General features: G+C 49.3%; 1 pseudogene; it reads left to right on the forward strand.

The window, feature by feature from the left end:
- Positions 1-5,387: 5,387 nt before the first annotated feature.
- LOC147118982 (uncharacterized) lies at positions 5,388-7,405 on the forward strand (annotated as a pseudogene).
- The last annotated feature ends 3,682 nt before the right edge of the window (positions 7,406-11,087 follow it).

Raw genomic sequence — 11,087 nt, forward strand, 5'->3', positions numbered from 1 at the left:
GTAACGGGCGGAGTTTAATCTTTCTGGGCCAGTGGGATTGGTTCATATCAGACAGTGGTGTCAGTGACTGTGGTGTTTGTTTATACCAGACAGGAGGAGATTGGTGTCAGTGACTGTGGTGTTGGTTTATATCAGACAGGAGGAGATTGGTGTCAGTGACTGTGGGGTTGGTTTATACCAGACAGGAGGAGATTGGTGTCAGTGACTGTGGTGTTGGTTTATATCAGACAGGAGGAGATTGGTGTCAGTGACTGTGGGGTTGGTTTATATCAGACAGGAGGAGATTGGTGTCAGTGACTGTGGGGTTGGTTTATATCAGACAGGAGGAGATTGGTGTCAGTGACTGTGGGGTTGGTTTATATCAGACAGGAGGAGATTGGTGTCGGTGACTGTGGTGTTGGTTTATATCAGACAGGAGGAGATAGGTGTCGGTGACTGCATCTAACCCGTACTGTACCTGCCCTCAGAGTATTTGATGGGACAGTGCAGAGGGAGCTTTACTCTGTATCTAACCTGTGCTGCAACTGGCCTGGGAGTGTTTGATGGGACAGTGTAGAGGGAGCTTTACTCTGTATCTAACCCGTGCTGTACCTGCCCTGGGTGTATTTGATGGGACAGTGTAGAGGGAGCTTTGAGCTTTATTCTGTATCTAACCCGGGCCGTACCTGCCCTGGGAGTGTTTGATGGGACAGCGTAGAGGGAGCTTTGAGCTTTATTCTGTATCTAACCCGGGCTGTACCTGCCCTGGGAGTGTTTGATGGGACAGTGCAGAGGGAGCTTTACTCTGTATCTAACCCATGCTGTACCTGCCCTGGGAGTGTTTGATGGGACAGTGTAGAGGGAGCTTTGAGCTTTATTCTGTATCTAACCCGGGCTGTACCTGCCATGGGAGTGTTTGATGGGACAGTGTAGAGGGAGCTTTGAGCTTTATTCTGTATCTAACCTGGGCTGTACCTGCCATGGGAGTGTTTGATGGGACAGTGTAGAGGGAGCTTTACTCTGTATCTAACCCATTCTGTACCTGCCCTGGGTACTATGCAAGCTATCAAAGCACTGCCAGTTCGGAGCAGGACTGGCAGATACCCTATGGGACAAATTTGTCTGTGGACTCCTGAGTGAAGGAACACAGAAGAAGTTACTCTCAGAGAAAGAGCTGACGCTAGATAAGGCTTTCAGCGTGGCAGTATCATATGAAGCAGCAGCCAGGGGAGCTGCAGAAATTCAACAAAAGCCACAGGAATACGGCACCCACGAAATGACACGGGGATTTGCAAAATATTATCGCTGCGGTAGAACTAACCATGACCAGAAAGACTGCTGGTCCAAAGACAAAATATGCAGGCAATGCGGAAAGATGGGACACATTGCACGAGTTTGCAGGTCTGGGAAGAAGACCAGTGACAACAAAAAGGCTACTAAGGAACTAAACAGCATAGGAATGCTGATGGATTGTCACGCCTACCGTTGCCGACGGTGGAAGAAGAAGACCTTGCAGTGGATCCAATGGAGTTATTCCACTCGACCATAGTCGAATGTCTCCCTGTGACGAATGCAAACATAGAAAAGGAAACACGGAATGACCCGACACTATCACAGGTCTATGATTTAACGGTGAAGGGATGGCCAGCACATGGCGAACCACTGCTGCCAGCATTCTCGCCGAGAAGAGAACAGCTGTCAGTGTGCAGAGGAACCTTGATATGTGGATCCAGAGTAGTAATTCCACCTAAGTTGACGGATGGAGTGCTCAATGAGCTTCATGAGGGTCATCTGGGTGGGGTAAAAATGAACAACTTAGCCAGCGCGTTTGTGTGGTGGCCGGGAATCGATAGAGATATCGAAGAGATGACCAAGAGCTGTGCAGGATGCCAGAAGGTCCAAAACGCCCCACCACAAGCTCCTCTGCATCCATGGGAGTGGCCCTCATCTCCATGGCAAAGGGTGCACATTGATTTTGCTGGTCCCTTCATGGACTCGATGTTTTTAATTGCGGTGGATGCACATTCAAAGTGGCCAGAGGTAATAAAAATGTCCTCAACCACCACGGAAAAAACTATCACAGTTTTACGAACCATATTCGCCAGGAATGGGCTGCCTGAACAGATTTGCTCTGACAATGGACCACAGTTTGTGTCTGAAGAGTTCCGGAGGTTCTTAAAGAACAATGGTGTTAAGCATTACACATCTGCCCCATATCATCCAGCCACTAATGGATTGGCCGAGAGGTTTGTCCAAACATTCAAGAAGGCTATCAAGGCAATGTGAAATGAAGATATACCCCTACAACACAAGGTGGACAAATTCTTGTTTGCCAACCGGAATGCGACACATGCGGTTACCAACCAAACTCCAGCCATGATGTTCTTCAATCGAAGACTATGATGCCGCTTGGATTTGGTTAAGCCAAACGTCCGAAGAGATGTGGAGAACAGGCAGTTTCAAAATATGAATGAAAAGCCGACCAGGAGTTTTAAGATAGGTCAACCAGTTTTGGCCCGGGACTACCGCACTGAGAAATGGCAGCCAGGAACGATTTCTACACGGCAAGGACCTCTCATGTATACCGTGGATGTTGAAGAGAGCATTGTAAGACGCCATGCTGACCAGATTCTAGAGTCACTGGAAAACGTCAACTCCACACCACGATCTGATACACCTGGCAATGAAATCGACGTACCAATTGCAGCTACCGCAGAACCGGTAATATTGGAAGCAGATGAACCAAACAACGACATTGATCCTAACTCAACATTGCCAGAAGAACCTGATACCCCAAAGAGGCATTATCCAGACAGAATCAGGAAGCCTCCTCAAAGACTGAACTTATAATTGCTTAAACTTAACCAATGTATCTAGCAACCGTAATTGTGATTGTAATTAGTTATCATTTAGTTGTTAAATGAATGTTATATACTGTTTATCTAAAAGGGGAGGAATTGTTGTGTATGTACCTTTAAGAGAATAACTGGTCTCAGACTGCAGTACCGGTAGTGACCACCCCTGTATAAAAGGCGCTAGTGAGCCTCTGTTGTTTTCAGTTTCACTATTGACTTCCACCAGTAAAGACTTGTTTTGTTCAACTCCTGCTGTCTGTGTCTCAATCATTCACGGACATAATAGGAGTGTTTGATGGGACAGTGTAGAGGGAGCTTTACTCTGTATCGAACCCGTGCTGTACCTGCCCTGGGAGTGTTTGATGGGACAGTGTAGAGGGAGCTTTACTCTGTATCTAACTCCTGCTGTACCTGCCCTGGGAGTGTTTGATGGGACAGTGTAGAGGGAGCTTTACTCTGTATCTAACCCGTGCTGTATCTGCCCTGGGAGTGTTTGATGGGACAGTGTAGAGGGAGCTTTACTCTGTATCTAACCTGTGCTGCACCTGCCCTGGGAGTGTTAAATGGCACAGTTTAGAGGGAGCTTTGAGCTTTATTCAGTATCTAACCCCTGCTGTACCTGCCCTGGGATTGTTTGATGGGACAGTGTAGAGGGAGCTTTACACTGTATCTAACCTGTGCTGTACCTGCCCTGGGAGTGTTAGATGGCACAGTGTAGAGGGAGCTTTGAGCTTTATTCTGTATCTAACCCATGCTGTATCTGCCCTGGGAGTGTTTGATGGGACAGTGTAGAGGGAGTTTTACTCTGTATCTAACCCGTGCTGTACCTGCCCTTGGAGTGTTTGATCGGACAGTGTCGAGGGAGCTTTACTCTGTATCTAACCCATGCTGTACCTGCCCTGGGAGTGTTTGATGGGACAGTGTAGAGGGGCGACGTGGTGTTCACGTCGATGACAACAATGGCGGTGCATTAACCCAGAATCCCCCGCGCGGCAGAAGGTGCCCCATCAATGACGACAGGAGCCGAGTGCACCGGCGCAGTAACTATTGGCTCTGGGCATGCACAGTGCGAGTGGTGGTGATGATCTGAACAGAACACACGGGTTAGCGGCCAGGATCCGGAAGGAGATTGTTGTCGCAGGGGATCGTTTGGACTCACGGGTGGGTTTAAAAGCTTTATAAACACCTGGTGTAGGCCTGAGGCCACGAATAAGAGCCCACAGGCCCCGTGTTTCCCCGGTTACAGGCCCGGTCAGTGACCGCCCGGGTGATCCGGGTCACCGGCCACCATCTTGGACATGTGGGTCTCACGGCGCATGCGCAGTACTTTGGGCAGGAACAAAGAGTGGGCGGGGCTTCAGGGTCTCTGTCAGTTTGATTGGTCCACATGTTTCTCCCATATTAGTGGCCACTGAAAGGGAGCCTTGTTGGGCTGATTCTTGTTTTTTTAAAATATTTTTTTTAAATTTAAGATTGAACATTTTATTTGCAGTTAATGACATTACAGAGCGCAGGTCTCGGCTCTCTGTACAAAGTCACAAGCCATCATTCCCTACAAGGAAGGGTTCCCAGTCTCTTTAAGTTAATGATGTGATCTCCAAGCTTCTTGGTCATCTTTACTTGTTCATCCAGATAGTGGGTTTCCAGGAATTCACACAGATGAGGGTCGGCGCTCCCAGTGGAGAGTTTGTGCAGATCCAGCAGACTCTGGTTGACATTCTTCTCCATCCACAGAGCTCTCTGCATCGTCGAGCGGAGCCTCCCGCTCTCCCAGCCGAACACATGTGACCCTGGGCCAACCCAGTCTCACCCTATTGGTCCATCCAAAAAGGCCCAGTGACCCACAGAGAAAATCAGCAGCTCATTGATTTTATTCTCACTCTGCACACAACGGATGTAGAACTGAACCCAACCAGAGTAGAGGGAGGGAGAAAACTAGGAGTGGAGGAAAGAAATGTTGGAGATGGTGCGATGGGTTTGGATTTCAGCACAGGGAGGAGGGAGAGTGTGTGGGATGAGGATTTGCAGCTTTGGGGGAGCAAGAGAGGAAAGAATGTTCCATAGAAACTAGAATTGTCTGTTCTGAATTTCTATCCTGTACTTACAGTGATGACTTTTGTAAATTCCTTTTACAGGGTATTAGAAGGGGAAAATATGCAAACGAGAAACTCAAACCAAACATCATGTGAAGAGCTGACAGATTCACTCGATTCATCAGGACCTGAATATCATCAGTGTGACTGGAAAAGCACCGAGACACACACACCCGAGTGAGAGTGTTCCAGTGCACTGACTGTGGAAAGAGCTTTAACCAGTTACACAGCCTGAAAAAACACCGCACCATTCACAGCGGGGAGAAACCGTACATGTGTTCTGTGTGTGGATGAGGCTTCAACTGATCGTCCAACCTGGAGAGACACAAGGACACCCGCACCACGGAGAAACCATGGAAATGGGACTGTGGGAAGAGATTCAATTAACTGTCCCAGCTGGAGACCGGTAATAGGCTGTTCACCTGCTCTCTCTCGGAAGGGATTTACTCAATTGGCTAGCATGCTGACACGCCAGCGAGCTCGCAATAGTGAGAGGCCGTTCACCTGCTCCGTGTGTGGGAAGGGATTCACTTGTTCATCCCACTTCACTTCACGCCAACTTGATCACGCTGATGAGAGACCTTTTAAATGCTCTGACTGTGGGAACAGCTTTAAAACCTCTGAGGAGCTGATTGAACATCAGCGAGTTCACACTGACGAGAGACCATTCTGTTGCTCTCATTGTGGGAAGAGGTTCCGGCAGTCATTCCATCTGGCTGAACACCAGCTCCTTCACACTCATGAGAGTCCATTCAGTTGCTCTCACTGTGGGGAGAGGTTCAGCCAGTCATTGCAACTCGCTGAACACCAGCAGGTTCACACCAAGGAGAGACTGTTCAACTGCTCCGTGTGTGGGAAGGGATTCACTCGCTCAGTCCAACTTTTGACACACAAGCAAATTCACACAGGGGAGAGGCCATTCATCTGTTCAGTGTGTGGGAAGAGATTTACTCGTTCAAGCCACCTTTTGGCGCACAAGCGAGTTCACACCGGGGAGAGGCCATTCACCTGCTACGTCTGTGGGAAGAGTTTCCCTGGTTCATCCCACCTTTTGATGCACCAGCGAATTCACACCGGGGAGAGGCCATTTACCTGCTCCGTGTGTGGGAAGAGTTTCCCTCATTCATCCCACTTCTTGGTACAGCAGCGAATTCACACAGGGGAGAGGCCATTTACCTGCTCCGTGTGTGGGAAGAGATTCGCTCAATCATCAACCCTGATGACACACCAGCAAGTTCACTTTGATAAGAGACCTTTTAAATGTTCTGACTGTGAGTAGAGCTTTAAAAGAAGAAATGATCTGGTGACACACCAACACAGTCACACTGGGGAGTATCTGTTCACCTGCTCTGTGTGTCAGAGGGGATTCACTAATTCATTCTACCTGCTGAGACACCAGTGAGTTCACACTGGGGAGAGACTGTTCATCTGCTCCGTGTGTGGGAAGAGATTCACTGAATCATTCCACCTACTGAGACACCAGCGCACTCACACTGGGGAGAGGCCATTCACCTGCTCCGAGTGTGGGAAGGGTTTCACTGAGTCATCCCACCTCACTACGCACCAGCGAGTTCATACTGGGGAGAGGCCATTCACCTGCTCCGAGTGTGGGAAGGGATTCATTTGTTCATCCAACCTCACTACGCACCAGCGAGTTCATACTGGGGAGAGGCCGTTCACCTGCTCAGAGTGTGGGAAGGGATACACCCAGTCATCTGGCCTCAGTAAACACCAGTGAGTTCACACTGAGGAGAGGTCATTCACCTGCTCTGTGTGTGGGAAGAGTTTATTTCGTTCATCCCAACTTTTGGTACACCAGCGAGTTCACACCGGTGAGAAGCCGTTCACCTGCTCCGTGTGTGGGAAGCGATTCACTTGTTTACCCTACCTTTTGAAACACCAGCGAGTTCACACTGAAGAGAGGCCGTTCACCTGCTCCGTGTGTGGGAAGGGATTCACTTGTTCATTCAACCCCACTATGCACCAGCGAGTTCACACTGGTGAGAGCATGTTCACCTGCTCCGTGTTTGGGAAGAGATTCGCTCTGTCATCAACCCTGCTGAGACACCAGCAAGTTCACTCTGATAAAAGAGACCTTTTAAATGTTCTTACAGTGAGAAGACCTTTAAAAGCAGCAATGATCTGCTGAGACACCAACGCACTCACATTGCGGAGATTCTATTCACCTGCTCCGTGTGCCAGAAGGGATTCACTTGTTCATCCCACCTACTGAGCCACCAGCGCATTCACACTGGGGAGAGGCCAATCACCTGCTCTGTGTGGCGGAAGAGATTTAGTGATTCATCCAACCTAAAGAGACACCAGCGAGTTCGCACCGGGGAGATGCCATTCACCTGCTCAGTGTGTGGGAAGGGATTCATTCAGGCATCCAACCTGCGGACACACCAGCGAATTCACACGTTACTGCCAAAATTGGATTCTGCTGTTATTGCTGCTGATAATCACATCCAGGACTGAACCCTATTCATTTTGACAGTTGGCGTTTGTTTCTGTTGATGTTAATGACCCCTATAACTGGGCTGGAGATTAATATTCTGGATCAATGCCAAATAAATTGGCATTGTTTCAAACACACAGTGTGTCGAGTATCTGTTTCCTCCAAGATAAGAGATTAATTGATATCCTGTCACTGACTGCTCCATTTTTGGGCCTTATCTTCTGTCTAAATATAGATTACTAGCTGGGGGTGCCCAGCGTTGCCAGGGCAATTTGGGCTGCGCGGTCTCCCTGCCCCTGTCTGTCCCCCCTCTCTCTCCCTCTCCCCCCCTCCCTGTGCTGTCCTCTCCCTCCCTCCCCTCCCCCTCCCCTCTCCCTGGCTAGCGCCTGAGGCCCGGTGCCGTTGTGATAGCAGCCGTGCGGGGCCTAGCGCCTGAGGCCCGGTGCCATTGTGATAGCGGCCGTGCGGGGCATAGCGCTTGAGGCGCGGCCGGGCTGTCGGGCCAAGACGGACCCGAGCTGAGCTCCCCCGCGGATCGCGCGGCTGACGGCCGGCTGCTGCCGCTCCCCCAACCGCTGTGTGTGTCAGGCCGAGCGGTTGTGAGGCACGGCCCGAGTGAGCCCAACTTACTTGCCACTCCGGCGGGGCGGGAGCGGGATCGGGAGCCGCAATGTGGGGGTTTCTTTTGCTGCTGCTGTCCCTGTGGGGATGGAAAAAATGGCGGCAAAGTTTAGGGAGACTGGAGGATTAGGACCCGCCCGTGATGCACTGATTGGTCAACCATCAGGTGAGTGAACTGTAGGATTGGTCAAGCAGCACGTCACTCAACACTAATGAGAGGTAGGATTGGTGAACCGCTAATGAGTGGATTTTTGAGGATTTTTGAACATTTTTTGTATACTGTCCAAACAATTTTTGCCTGACGAAAAAGTAAGTACACCTACAAAAGTCCCCTAACGATAAGCTTTCTTTCGATATAACATACGTGTAGGTACGCTCTATAACTTTTGATTGTATAGCCGGACAGACAGAAAGACAGAGAGACAGACAGAGAGACAGACAGAGAGACAGACAGACAGAGAGACATACCGGTTTATATATATAGATTTCAGTTCTCATACCTTTGGTTACTCTCATGGACAAGTCCCAGCTCCCCATACCTTCCAGAGTGCCTCTCCTAGCCTTGGTATCCAGGGAAGGTATCGGTAACACGCCCGGGATCACTAAACACAAAACCCAGTCTGTTAATCGCCTTCAGCTACTGAACTTAACGTGTGACCCACAGCATCTCTCTCACCTTCGATGTGTGAATAGAGCATCACACCTGCAAACCTGGTTTTCAATTTAAATGCACTCAGCAAATGTATTGAACAAGAGATGAACAAGTAAACAGATCATGGCCCAATCCTCCAGCTCTATATTGTAGGCCGATGAGACTCTGTTAAGGTGCCATGTGCTGCTGGACAACTCTGCATTTTGCCTGTAATGGAAAATAACTGAAGATTTGTCCCAGTGTGACCTTTGCTGTCATGAAATGAGTGTGTCTTTCAATGAGTCTCACGTCCTTGCTCATGTCGGCTGCAATTGTGTAGAAAGGGGATGTGTAAAGCAATGGTCTGTGTAAGGAGATGTGAAAGAAGGAAACGGTATGTGTGTGATAGTGACACAGCCTTGTGGTCACAGTCAGAACAATGCACAGATATCCTTGTGGTTATGGTTTGGGCAGGGCCAGGTCAATAATGTGGTAAACAAGTTAAATATAAATATCGCCAGTGTAGTCGCAGCTTGTTAGAACAGACCTGGGGAGAAGAGAGCTCTGAATCCACTGTATTATCTCTGTTCTCCGGATCGGGTAACTATACTCTGTCTGTATTTTTGCAATGCTGTTAATAAAGTCAGTTGTAGTATATGTGCCTTTAAGAGAGAACTACTTTTACAGCTCCTGTATACTGTAGCACCGGCAGTGACCACACCTGTATATAAGCCTTGAGCATGCCTCTGTACCCCCAGTCTTGAGACTACCCTCCTCCAGTAAATACCTGTTTATGGTTAAGTTACAGCATCCGTGTGGTTATTGAAAAACAGCATACTCTCAGAATCACGGATCTAACAGTGGCAACGAGTGTCGATTTGAATCTACCTGCAACTCTGCATTTCCCTTCAAGGATTCGCTCCGGGAGGGCGGTGTAACAAAACAAAAACAAAAAAGTCAAGGCCAGGAACACGGGCGTCGACCACGAGCAAACGCCCAGTCGTCCGGCAGAGAGTGAACATTGCAGGGGAGGCTGTGGAGAGCCGGGCTTGGTTCCCAAGCCACAACGATCAGCAACAGACTGATGACAGGTCCAGTGCAGACCCTTCCCGGACAGCGGCGGCGGGAGCCGACCGACGGCAGAGAGAAAGCTGAGCAGCGTCGACGGGGTAAGACAGAGGGTGAAGCGCACAAGGCGCAGCCGGGGGTTGAAAACCGAGTGGTGTCGAGAGAAAAAAACCAAAACAAACCGGAGAGAGAGAGGATAAAGCAACAGCCGGGTTCAGGACCGAGCGGCGTCAAGAAAAAAGAAAGAATGCGCAGAGCACAGCCAGGGCTCAAAGGCTGAACAGTGTCCGCGGGGAGAAGAAGGGAGAGCGCGGGAGATGCCATTGAGCCACGGAGAAGAAGGAAGAGCACGGGAGACGCCATTTTTTGAAGCCGCAGCGGAGAAGAAGGGCGAGCGTGGGAAGGAAGGAAAGCACGGGAGATGCCATTTTGTGCCAGCGGAGAAGAAGGGGAAGCGCGGGAGACGCCATTTTTGACAGTTAAATCACACCCAGGGATGCCGAAGAGTGGCAGTATCTCTACGTTCGACAATGAAGTCGAAGATTGGGCGACATATGTGGAACATATTGAGGTGTACTGCAGGGTGAATGAAGTGCCAGATGCTAGTAAAGCACTGGTTTTGTTAAATTCCATGGGTGCAAAAACTTATGGGTTACTGCAAAATCTAATAACCCCAGAGAAGCCGGTGAACAAGAATTTCGAAAGCATAGTAGAAATCCTACAGGACCACTTAAACCCCACACCGCTGCTGATAGCAGAATGATTTAAGTTCCATAAAAGGAACCAACACAAAGATGAAAGCAATGCTGAGTACCTAACGGAACTGCACAAGCTATCGAAACACTGCCAGTTTGGAGTGGGACTAGCAGATACGTTAAGGGACAAGTTTGTGTGTGGGCTACAAAATGAAGGAACCCAGAAACGGCTTCTATCAGAAAAGGATCTTACGCTGGACAAGGCTTTCAGTATGGCAGTATCACATGAAGCAGCCACAAGGGGAGCTGCAGAGATACAACGGAGACCGCAAGAATATGGCACCAATGAAATGTCCTATGGAACAGGGAAGTGCTATCGCTGCGGCAGAACAACACATGACCAGAAGGATTGTTGGTTCAAGGACCAAGTGTGCAGACAGTGTGGGAAAGCAGGACACATAGCAAGAGTCTGCAGGTCTGGGAAGAAAACCAACAGTAAGAAATCTCCACAGGAGAAGTACAAAAAGGTACACCAGGTGATGGACAGTGGTTCAGACGAACAGAAAAGTGACACAGACTCCGGAAGCAAGGAGCTGGGTTGTCTGAAACTACATAAGGTAACCAAAATGGAGGATCACCAGACTATCTGGGTTACACTCAAGATAGACGGAGTCCAAGTGAAAATGG

This window comes from Somniosus microcephalus, chromosome 4 (assembly GCF_052327205.1).
Source record: "Somniosus microcephalus isolate GS21.2 chromosome 4, FLI_Smic_1.0, whole genome shotgun sequence".
Lineage (NCBI taxonomy): Eukaryota > Metazoa > Chordata > Chondrichthyes > Squaliformes > Somniosidae > Somniosus > Somniosus microcephalus.